This window comes from Carlito syrichta, unplaced genomic scaffold (genome assembly GCF_000164805.1).
Source record: "Carlito syrichta isolate Samal-C Ts95f unplaced genomic scaffold, Tarsius_syrichta-2.0.1 Scaffold303626, whole genome shotgun sequence".
NCBI lineage: Eukaryota > Metazoa > Chordata > Mammalia > Primates > Tarsiidae > Carlito > Carlito syrichta.
In genome coordinates, this window is record NW_007247722.1 from 763,704 (window position 1) to 776,658 (window position 12,955).

The following is a 12,955-nucleotide window of genomic DNA, read 5'->3' on the forward strand; positions in this document are numbered from 1 at the left end:
CCTGCTGGACTCCGGCGATCCTTCCGCCTCAGCCTTCCGAGTAGCTGGAATTACAGGCGCACGCTACCACGCCCAGCTAATTCTTTTATTTATTGTAGAGATGAGGTCTCGCCTGCCCAGGCGCGTCTCGAACCCACGGGCTCAGGCAACCCACTCACCTCAGCCTCCCAAAGGCGTGGGAAGGTTCTGCTCTTAACGCCTGCAAACAGCCAGCCCTTGACCACTCCTCAGGCCACACTTGTGCCCAACAGAGATATCATGTGTGTAGACAGAGGAGGAGCTACACAGTCTGCACTTAGCAAGATGAATAAGAAGAGTCATTTATGCATGACATTCTGGGGTCTTAGACACTGTAAAAATAGTCTAGTAGGAAGAGAAAATCCAGGTTCCGGTGGGCATGTCCCCTTAGCCCAGAACAAGGTCCTCTAAAACTCAGAGCCCAGAGCAGGAGTCCAGTTGCCTGGTCTAAGGACACATTCCTTTTAAGTGACCTTGGTACTTCCGTCTTGCCTTCAAGATATCTGTACATCTTGAATCTTACCAAACTACAAGCATCCTGAGAATGAAATCAGTGTCTAATCCATGCTTTATCCCACACAGGACCTAAAAATACCCATTTAGGGCTTCTATAAGTATTTGGCAGATAAATGAAATAACTAAAGCAGAATTTTAGAATGCTTACATATTTTTATTACTTTAGATAATGAGAACAGGAGTCTACCAAAAGGCATTCAAAGAGTCCTGTGTGCTGAGACTGTGAGTCACTTCAGCAAAAGCTCAAGTCATCATGCCCTAAAAGATCTATAGGGAGAGGTAATAAATACAGCAGAGTGTAATATTTGAAATGTTCACTCCCAAAGGATTGAATATATTAAAAATAAGGCTCCTGTAAAGAGTTCTTCATCGGAGATGTTTTCAGGATAATTTATATTCAGTGTTTACTTGGAGATCCCCAGATCAATACTAGAAGTGAAAGGGCTTGCAATCTATTATCTGCCAACTGAGTTTTTCATGAATTGTTTCTCTCACTCCCTGCCTTGTAATAAATATAATTTGTAATAGTAGCTGTTTTATTGAGCAGTCTGCTTCATGAGGTACAAATAAAATATGGGGCTTTAAATCATTCCCTTTCAACAAAGGGAAATGTTCCATTAGATCTACGTGGTCTATTTCTTAATAGTATTTCACGAAGAGCCCTTGGATTTAGAGTTCTTTTCAGTTATTAAGAATATACAAACACACACACCTCAGTCTGGTTTAAAGGTCAGTCTCATCACTTCAGGTCAATGGGCCAGCATCAGGTCAATGGGCCAGCATCAGGAAGGGGGTGCAGTTGGCTCTTTTACGGCTCCCCATACTCTTCACATTTCAGCTCCTTGGGTGTTGGGAAGGGGGTATGTGATCAGGATGAAATGAGCATCCTGACCTTTGACTCCTTTGCTGCCCTTCTGGCCAGAACCCTTCTTATCAAGTGGGTGTCAAATGGTGTCTTTCTGTTGGGTGAGGATTTTAGTAGCTTTGAAGTAACAGTTCTTTGAAGTGTAGAACTTGCCCTAGCCTGACTTCTTCCAAACCCCTCAGCTCCACCCTGACACTACACTCCAAAAGCAGATCAACCTCTTGGGTGGAGTTCTAGCAAGTCTGGTCTCCTTTTGACCATAGGAGATTTAGGCAGCATCTGCTCCCTGGTGGTGCAACCTATGCAATAGCATAGGATCCCAAGATTATAAGAGTCCCATGCTTGGTTTGATGTTTTGCAGGTGCCATCTTGAAATTCTTGATCATTTTTTACCGAGCCCCTACAATTTCATTCTGCACTGGGCATCTTTACGTCATGGAAAAGTGGGCATGTAAGATACTCTGCTGGTCCCCCCATTCTATCAGTTTTTCTCTCTCCAATTCTTTTCTCCCTACTCAGACAGATCAACAAGTCTGACATATCAACCACCTCCAATTAGGAAATTCAAAACCCTTGTTAGTACTACCACTCATTACAAATTTCCTTCCAAAGTACCCACAAGGAAGACAAGGAGAAATCTCTACCACTCCTCACTGGGCCAAAAATGGACAACTCTACTAATTCACCAATCTGTATTCACTGGGGAGAGTTTTGTGAATTCATTTTCTAATAAACATATGAGTCATTTATGTAAAATTCATTATATGAAATTTCAGACTAAAAAATGTGTCCTTAAGGCCTTCTGGATTCAAACTGAAAGGAGAAAGGTGAATGGTGTAAAGGAAAGTGTAACCACCCTCTGCCACTATTATCTCAACACTCCTGTGAGGTAGAGCCCATGACAATTGTCCCTGTATCCATCCACTTTCCACCACTGTGCAGCAGCCTGAATGGGGTTGACATCACTCACCAAACTCCAAGAATGGGTCTTGACTAGTTTAAACCAGCGCTTCTCAAGCTCAAGCTTTAGTATGTATAAGAAGTATCTGGAGAGCAAGTTAAAACACAGATCCTTGGGGCCCATTCCCGAGATTCTGATTTAGCAAGTCTGAAGAGGAGCTTACCATTATTCCAGAAAGGGGTGATTATACATAGGCAGGAGTTGGGGCAAAGAAACCTGAAACAAACTTTGGCTAGTGGGAAGAAATTTACAGAAAAGTTGCAGGAAAAATATAAACCTTTGGCCCAAATTCAGCAAGTTTTATAACTAGCCAAATTTGTTTTATCACTGTCTTTCTCTGTATATACACACACAATTTATTTTCAGAACCATTTGAGTGTAGATTGCGTATTTCATGCCCATCTGCCTTTTAATACTTCATATATACCTAAGAACAAAGATAATCTCTTATATAGCCAAACTACACTTATAAAACTCAGGACATTTAACACTGATATAAAACTGTAATCTACTGTAGTCTAATATTGTAAATTGTCCCAGTTGTGTCTTTTAAAGCATTTCTTCCCTAAAGAACAGAATCCTGTCCAGAATCACATCTAGCATTCAGTTGTCATGTCTCTTTTGTCTCTGTTAGTCTGTAACAATTCCTTACCCGTACTTTGTCTTTTGTTGAATTGGAGTCTCACTCTGTCGCCCAGGCTGAAGTGCAGTGGCACACTGCTCACAGTCACCGCAGCTTCGACCTGCTGGGCTCAGGTGATCCTTCCGCCTCAGCTTTCCAAGTAGTTGGAACTACAGGCGCCTGCTACCATGCCAGCTAATTTTTTGATATATTGTAGAGATGAGATCTCGCCAAGTCACCCAGGCTGATCTCAATCCCCTGGGTTCAGGCAATCCTCTTGCCTTAGCCTCCCATAGTGTTGGGATTACAGGCTTGTGCCTCCATGCCTGATCTCATACTTTGTCTCTAATAACAGTGACATTTTGGAAGAATATAGGCCATTTATGTAAAGACTATTCTACAGTTGGGTTTGTCTCTATTTCATAATTAGATTAGGCTAAGCATTTCGCCAGAATACTACTAATCAGTGATGTGTTCTTCCCAGGGTCCCTTGTTCATGACGTTAATTTAGATCACTGTCAGAGTATTGTCTAGTGGACAAGAATTTAAGAATAATCCCAATCCAGTTCTCATTTGTAGATGTGGCCCACAAGAAACAATCTCTTAGCCTAGGAAAACTCTGGAAATACAGACCAACAGTAAGTCTGATTTTCCTGCCAAAAATGTTGTCAAACCCATCCTTAACCTCTCTGTTTCCAAAGTCAGAGTTTAACCTCAATCTACTGTTTTTCTCCCTGCAGGAGACAAATATCAAGCTTTCTAAATGTTGCCTTTGAAGTTCTTCTCACTAAAATAGATCTGAGAATCAAACATGTCCCTCCCCCATCATCACCACACACATACACCACACACACACACACACACACACACACACACACACAGAAGCATTCATCTCCCCTGCACTGAGGGTGGAGTGGGACCCAACAGAGCAGTAGCTCATTCCAAAACACTCACATCTCCAGCAGACTAACTGTTGTGTATCCTTAGTTTTAAGCGTTGTATCCCTGATGCTCAGATATTTCCCTCTAAAATTTACATCTTGGTTTTATTTATCGTAGCTTGATGCCTTCGCTGAAACTCCCAATTTAACATCCCATTAAAATATTCTTCTGATCTTTTGGATAGGGTCACAGCTCTTAGAAATACTTACACCACTTGCTGCTGAATCTCTCATGTCTTCATCTGACCCTGCTGTCACAATTCTACAAGGGCTTACTAATGAAAAAGAGAAGTGTTATAACGAGCAATGTTTTATAAAAAACTAATACAATGTAGTAACAACCTGAATTTGTGGGATTTTAAAAACCATGATCAATTATAGTGGAGATTCATAAAAATATTGAAAAAGAGAGAAAATGGCCCAGTCTTCATAACAAAAAGGAATGGGAACTTTTAAGAAAAAGATGTATGAATTTTTAAAATCTTACCTATGTCAGTTAGCAATGATTCTTTCCAAACTATAAGTTCATGTTCCCAGTAGATGGCAAGACAGCATTTATCAACCACTTAAGAGACTCCCACAACTGTATACCACGGTAGTTAAGGACACAAGTGTTACATGGGCCTGGGTTAAGACAGTAATTCACTAATTTACTCTCTATCGATCTGTATGCAAACACTCAACCTGGACCTCATTTTCCCTATATTTAAAATGAAGACAGTAATGGTACCTATCTCATATAGTTTTTGTGGGGTTTAAGTTAGAAAATACATTTAAAGGACTGGCATGGTTCCTGGCACAAAGCACATGCTCAATAAATGTTAACTATTATTGTGATTATCATTAACTATGAGAAAAGTAATATTAAATGTCATAAGAAAACCAAGCATCAGAGATGTTGCAGTCTATGCAATAAGACACACTAGTGCCAGCCCCAGAACTGTCTCCAAAGACTCTGAGTCACCAGCTCATCATTTATAGATCAGTCCCTTCCATCAACAGTAGTAAATCCTTGATAATTATTGAAATTTTGATCTCTTTCAAGGATATTTTAATTTTTTTTTTTAAAATGTGTATAAGAGAAAGAGGTCAATTTTTTAACAGGCACATTTTAGACATAACAGGGAAAAATTAACTTTGAGTCAAAAGAAACAAAAGTGACTAAATTTCCAGCCTGGTGCTGAAAAACCACCCACAAACGTCACATGGAAACTCTGTCTTCCACAAGCTGGCAGTGTTTTATCTCTTCAAAGAAAGGAGCAAATAAAACCCACAGAGAAAACTGCCATCTAACACCACAGAATGCTGTCATGCTTGTGGTCCCTGCATAACACCAGGGAAGACGTAATGCAGACTTTTGGACATCCTTCACCTCTTAGAGACTTCATTGTCCAGTTAAAAAAATAAAATAAAGGTAACTTGGGTGGTTACAGTCCTAAAATCCAAATCAAGAGAGATTTCTCACACTGCAGTCCAGTTTCCAAGATCCCCCAGGAAACTTCAAAGATTTTAACCTTGTCTTAATAAATGGAAACAGACTACTAAGGCCACCCTTGCTGATTGGTAAATGCCAATGGAATTAAAGGTTTGAAAGAAAGTTTGGGTAGAGGGGAAAGAGATGGACTGTGGAAGGAAACTCACAAATAGTAACTTTCACATTTGACTCTCTGTGCTGAGTATTCTTCATACATTGTCTAATAACTTCCTTGAGATAATTCTTATTATTAGCCCTATTTACAGATGAAGAAACTGAGGCTTAACGGAAGTTACAGAACCCCCCCAGAGTCCTTATCCGATTCATAAAATACATGGGGAGGAAAAAGAAAGTACCACTATACCTCTGAAAAGGGCAAAACTAGGGAGAATAAATCCAAGGAAAACTTCCTGGAGTCTTTTTTCTCACCGCCATCATTCCCCCAAGTTTACCTTGGCTTCCTCTCGCTCGTGTCCACGGTTGAATTGTGGTACCATGGGGCTGCTCCCTGTGCATTTTTTCAGGCATATGCATCCTGCTGACCCCCCTAAAGTATCAGTTTGTTTAAGGCAAGAACTCTGTCCTGTAATTCTCTTGCATTTCAGAGTGAACACCTGGAGGCTGGGGACCCCGTTTTGTACCAGTGATGGGTATCTGTAGGCACAGGGCCACAATCTAGAGGCCTGATTATCTGTAAGAATTGAATATATGATAAAGAAAAATCAAAAATCACTGGGAAAGCAGAAGATTATTCAAGAAATGATGTTAGGATGATTATTTACTTGTTTGGAGAATATCAGTTTAGCAGTTTCAGGATATCACATGTCTTAAAATAAAAATAAATTCAGGTGAATATATTGTCATTCAATATTTTAAAAATATTGCTGGGCTCAGTGGCTCAGTCTGTAATCCCAGCGCTTTGGGAGGCTGAGGTGAGTGAATTGCCTGAGCCCACGGGTTTAAGACCTGCCTGACCAACTTGGCGAGACCTCATCTCTACAATAAGTCAAAAATTAGCCGGGCGTGGTAGCACGTGCCTGTAGTTCCAGCTACTTGGACGGTTGAGGCGGAAGGGTCGCTGGAGCCCAGCAGGTCAAGGCAGCAGTGGCCGGGAGCAGCCACTGCACTCCAGTCTGGGTGACAGAGTGAGACTCCAACTTAAAAAAAAAAAAAATTTAAAAAATATACATTCATCAAAGAAAAGGGAATTTACTGACACCTTTTGAACAAGGGTGTTTAAACTTATAAATACATATGCATTAATATTAAAACATAAAGCAAATTTTATCAATCAAGTTAAATTCATACAGCTTTACATTTTTATGTCAAAACTCTAACATCAGGAAGGGGAGAGGTGAGGGAGGGATGAAGGGAATAAAAAAGGATACAAATGTATTTATTTCCACTAAACCATACACTTAAAATGGTAAAGATAGTAAATTATATACAGAAAATATTTTTTAAAACCTAACAAACAAAATTATAAAGAAAACACTAAAATGGGGAAACTTTATAACAAATATTATAGGCAAAAGTTTCATTACAGGAAAAAAAAATGATATAATAGTGATATATCATTTCTCATGTACCAGATTAGCAAAATAAAAATTTTTAAGTATCAAAGCTGGTGCTGATAGTTAAATGCCAATCTCATATCTTGTATAACCATTTTAAAGGGCAATATGGAAATTTGAAATACATCCTAAAGAACTAACTTTCTATCTGAAACATACTTTATTCACAATTATGTTTATTATAGTATTAATAATCACAAATATTGAAAACAAAGTAAACATTGAACAATAGCAAATTAGTGATTATACTGTAGTAACTGACATGAAATATAGTCAATGATTCTTACTAATAATACATAATCAGCCAGGTGCAGTGGCTCATGCCTGTAATCCTAGCACTTTGGGAGGCCAAGGCAGGAGGATTGCTTAAGCTCAGGAGTTCAAGACCAGCCTATGTAACATAGTGAAACCTCATTTCTACAAAAAGAAAATTTGTTTTTTAACTAGCCAGAATTGGTGGCGGGTGCCTATAGTCCCAGGTACTTGAGGTAGAAGAATCTCCCAAGCCCAGGAGTTGGAGCCAACCGTGAACTGTGATTGTGCCACTGCACTCCAGCCTGGGCAACAGAGTGAGACCCTGACTTTTAAAAAAAAAAAAGAATACATATATAACAATATATAAAGTGATTTATATTATGACTTAAGAAGCAGGATGAAAGTTTTATATTGATTATAAAACATAACACAAGAAAAAAAGACTTTCGTATAAAATTATGGGTAATTTTTTCTACTTTCCCAATGTTATAGAGAGTATCTATCATTTTTACACAGCAATAAATGGCATTTGTTTTTAAGAGAAAAAATTCCAAAAGAAGAAATTATGCAAAGGTTTGTTTGAAACAAAATCTAATAATGACAGAGAAGAGTAAAGACAATGTATGAGACGATGAAATTATCAGATTTAAGTGTGCAGAAGTCATGATGGGAAGTTGTCTTTTTGTTTTAATTAATCTTTTCCTATTAATGCATATTTTTAAGAACATGGTTATCACGTTCTTTGTAGTGAAATCAGAAGTAAAACACAAGCAGCTCAGTTTTTAGTAATTTTTCTAAATTTTAGTAATTCATTGTTGCTGGGCCGGCATCTCCTAGCATCTTTCAGAGTTGAAAAAAGTTTCTGTGGCAATTTAAGAAGCCTGTGGGATTTCAATCCTCCCTCCTTGTTGGCAGAAACAGATTTAAGCTTGGAATGCAGTTCTCCATGACAACCTTATCAGTGTTTGGGGTCTGCTTATTTGTGAGAGTGCCATGTTCCAGGAAAATGTGGTAACTAAATGTGTTACCATTTTCGCCTTAGCTATGGGCTCCGGGCTAAGCAAGGATTTGGCCTCACTCAGCATTACGATCTCTGCTTATCAAACTGGAGCAGGCATTGTATTGAATGAGCCTTGCAATAAATGACACAGAAACACTGACAGAGAGATAAGATGCTAAACTGTTTTCAACAGGAGCTTTTTATAGATAATCAAATATATGGGCCTCAACTCAACTCCTCTGACCCTCCTAAATCAGCTTCCATCTACTCTGGAGAATCTCTAAGACTAGCGTGAGCCGAATCCATATTTTTCCTCTTGAAATAAGTTTGCAGTAGAGAAAACTCAAAACGTTCCTTCAAATAGTACACCCATCACAGCTGCTTCACACCAACTCTCATTTCCCTGACAGGACAGACACCTGCTGCAGATGTCACTTCCTACCCGTATTTGTGTGTAAACTGAGATAACAGGACACCGGGTTTTGAATGCATGCTCACTTCCTTGAGACGGTTTAAGAGTCTGTATTACAGAATTTCTGAGAAAATATGCAAATACCAGTGTGTGAAACTCAAGTGTAGTCAGGTCATGGTAGATGAAGACAAGGATCTGTTGTGTTTCCTTCCAAAAATCATTCAATTTTACCTGCAGGCCACAATTTTTCCATGCCAGAGTCATTTGAAATCTTGCCTCACTGGGCACAGTGGCTCATGCCTATAATCCCAGCACTTTGGGAGGCAGAGGCTAGAGGATTGCCTGAGTCCAGAGGTTTGAGACCAGCCTGGGCAACTTGGCAACATCTCATCACTAACAATATATCAAAAAATTAGCCAGACATGGTGGCAATCACCTGTTCAGCTACTTGAAATGCTGAAGCAGAAGGATCACCTGCACCCAGAAGGCCATGCGAGGGCCACTGCACTCCAGCCTAGGTGACAGAGTGAGACACTAACTCAAAAAAAAAAAAAGAAAAGAAATCTTGTCTCCTAGAGTCATTTCATAATTGCCCGTGTCTCTGATACTAAGAAATCTTCATATAAGCCATTTCCCCAACACACAAGCATACACACATCCATGTGAAATTCTACCATATTGGCTTTCGGCAGCTGTATTACATACAAATCTACATTAATTTTACTTGACACTCAGTTTAAAAACATCTGTGTTTAGTCATTAGGATTTTCTTCTAACTTAATAATTATTTAACTTTTCTTCCATTACAGATTCTCTTATGCCAGCCCATTCTTGGACAAAAGACAAGCATAGGGGGAGACATCTCCTCTCTCACCCTTGCAGCGATACATTCCATTAATCCAAACTGCATCAGCCACCAGGCACCATTCGTGTTTATTTCTTTCTTTTTTTTTTTTTGAATTGAAGTCTCACTTTGTCACCCAGACTGGAGTGCAGTGGCCGCTCCCAGCCACTGCAGCTTCGACCTGCTAGGCTCCAGTGATCCTTCTGCCTCAGGCTTCCAAGTAGCTGGAACTACAGGTGCGTGCTACCACGTCCAGCTCATTTTTAAAAATTTATTGTCGAGATGAGGTCTCGCCAAGTTGCCCAGGCGGGTCTCGAACCTGCAGGCTCAGTCAATCCACTCACCTCAGCCTCCCAAAGCACGGGATTACATGCTGAGTCACCAAGCCTGGCCGTGTTTATTTCTAATACAGCTTTTATTAAAGTCTGTTGTATTAGATGCTTTCATGTTGCTCCACTTCTGAATACTCACCCATTTTTTCCCCCAAACTAATGGAAAGATCAGCTTTCTTTTTTTGTTGTTTTTTTTTTCCCAGAGTCTCCTTGTGTTCTTTCACCCATAACTGGGTCGATTTGTATCCGGTCAAACACAGGATTTGGAACAAAACTAATTATATTGTCATCTGTCTGATAATATTCTCACAAAGCAAATTTTTAAGTGCTTCAAAATGTAACCATTTATTTAAAGTGAATGGGGCAAAGTAGCAATCATTTTACTCATTTAGTAAATATTCATTGAGCATCTACTATGTGCCAAGCATGTAATAAGTGGTAATTATACATGAGTGACCAAGAAGTTATTTCTGATTACAAGGACTTTGGCCTAACCATCCCTAACACTAACTCATTTTTGTAAGCCATGTAAAATGGTATTAGGAAAAAGAAAAAATTAATATTGAATATGTTATGAATTATACAGTCCAGTTGTATCTTGTTTGAGATTAAGTTCTAAAATCAGAATTAAGGTTAAAAATGAATAAAGTAAAAAAAAATACCATTTTAAGCATGAGAGTCTCATCAAGAACCGTCTACTACTCACAATCTCAAAGGCATGCACAGGTCTGGTGCTACTGCAACAGAGGAGAGCAAATGAACACCTTCCTTCCCACGCTCCTTCCAGAAGCTAGACCTGGGGAGAAGCAAGCAAAATCTCCTCCACTACTAAAACTGTCGTCATTCTCCTTATTTTCTGAACAAAATGTCACAACTTAAATTAAATTTGACTGTTTCAACTTCACAATAAAAATTAATCTCCTGAATCTCTGAGTTGCCACATTTCTGTGATAGGGAGGCCATTGTCTTGTGTGACATTAAAAAGCACTTGGTGAGGTGGGGAGATGGCAGGTTAGAAAACTGGTGTTCCAAGGGAAAAATAAAATCAAACCATACACTGTCAACTATTGACAGTAAATATGATACATGCTTTCCAAGGCACACATACCAAAAATAAACAAAAAACCCCAAAGCTTACATTTTAAAAATAATTATTAGCCAGGAACAGTGGCTCACACCTGTAATCCCAGCACTTTGGAAGATTGAGGCAGGAGAATTGCTTGAGCCCAGGAATTCGAGACCAGCCTGGGCAACATAGGAGAGCTTGTCGCTACAAAAATAAAAAATAAAAAAAAATAACTGAGTGTGGTGTCACACTCCTATAGTCCCAGCTACTTGGGAGGTTGAGGTGGCAGGATCACCTGAGCCCAGGAGGTCGAGGCTGCCATGAGCTGTGATCACTGTAATTGTGCCACTGCATGCCAACCTAGGTGACAGTGGGCAATCCTGACTCAGAAAAAAAGAAAGACAATAATTAATTACAAAGATTTAATTAGGGAAAATGTAGATGAATGGTTTGTATTACAACTGAGAAATGTCAAATACTTTTACATTAAGAAATATATTAAGCCGGGCTCGGTGGCTCAGCCTGTAATCCCGCGCCTTTGGGAGGCTGAGGTGAATGGATTGCCTGAGCCCGCGGGTTCGAGACCCGCCTGGGCAACGAGACCTCATCTCTACAATAAATCAAAAAATCAGCTGGGTGTGGTAGCGCATGCCTGTAATTCCGGCTACTTGGAAGGCTGAGGCGGAAGGATCACCAGAGCCCAGCAGGCGAGGCTGTGGTGGCCAGGAGCGGCCACTGCACTCCAGTCTGGGTGACAGAGTGAGACTCCAACTCAAAAAAAAAAAGAAATATATTAAAATACTAGCTCAACCAGGCTCGGTGACTCAGCCTGTAATCCCAGCACTTTGGGAGGCTGAAGCAAGAGGATTGCCTGAGCCCACAGGTTCGAGACCAGCCCAGACAACTTGTTGAGACCTCATCTCTACAATAAAATCAAAAATTATCCGGGCGCAGTAGCATGCGCCTGTAGTTCCGGCTACTTGGAAGGATTGCCGAAGCCCAATAGGTCGACACTGGGGCAGCCGTGAGGGTGCCACAGCCTGGGCGATGGAGTGTGACTCCAACTCAAAAAAATAAATTAATTAAATATTAGCTCAACAAAATAGCTAACCAATTAAGGTACAGCATATCTATGAGCAGTCTTTTATACTTATAAAAGCCACACATTTATTATTTATTTTAAATTGAAATAGATGCATAATGTTTTCTTTGTGTGTGTACAAGTTTCTTATAATCAAATATTTTGGTAATGTATCTTTAATATAACTATAGTGACACAAATATGTTTTAAGACTTCTAAAGAAGACAAAATTATGAATTTTTTAAAAAGTTACACAAACTTACAAACTCGCAAATAATTTTAATTGAGTCTATAATATATTTGGGTTTCATGTCACATTTGTAAACATTGCAGTTGAAGGTAGATAGTTGGGTCTGACACCTTGTTTAAGTTAGTATGTGCTCATGTGGATAATAAAGACATGTTTGTAAAGCCAAAGTAAAGCAGGAAATTACAGTATTTATCAAATCAACACATATCACATATCATCAACTGCCTATTGTTCATGGGCAATTTTCAACTGAGTTGGACTAGCACCTCGTTGCAGGCCAGAAAGGAGAAACCTTCATATCACAATCCTCTCTCAACATGGTCTTGTGAACAGAGACTTGTCTAAATATTAATATTAAACATAGATTCTTATAACAAAAAAGTTATCTTGGCCTAACCTGACAAGGACTACTTAAAACATCTTTGTCACTCATTGCATATTTTACTTTTTGTTTTGTTTTTTAAACTCAATATCTTTTTCCCAGCACCATTTACTGAATAGGTTCTCCTCTCCCCAGTGGTGGGTGGTGGAGGCTTTGTCGAAGATGGAATTGGTTGAGAAATTGAGGTTTTGCTTCTGGAATCTCAGTTCTATTCCATTGGTCTCTATGCCTGTTCCTGTACCAATACTAAGCTGTTTTATTATTGTAGCTTTATAGTAAAGTTTGAAGTCTGGTAGTGTGATGCCTCCTGCTTTGTTTGTTTTTTTGTTTTGTTTTGTTTTTGCTGAGGATTGTTCTGGCTAT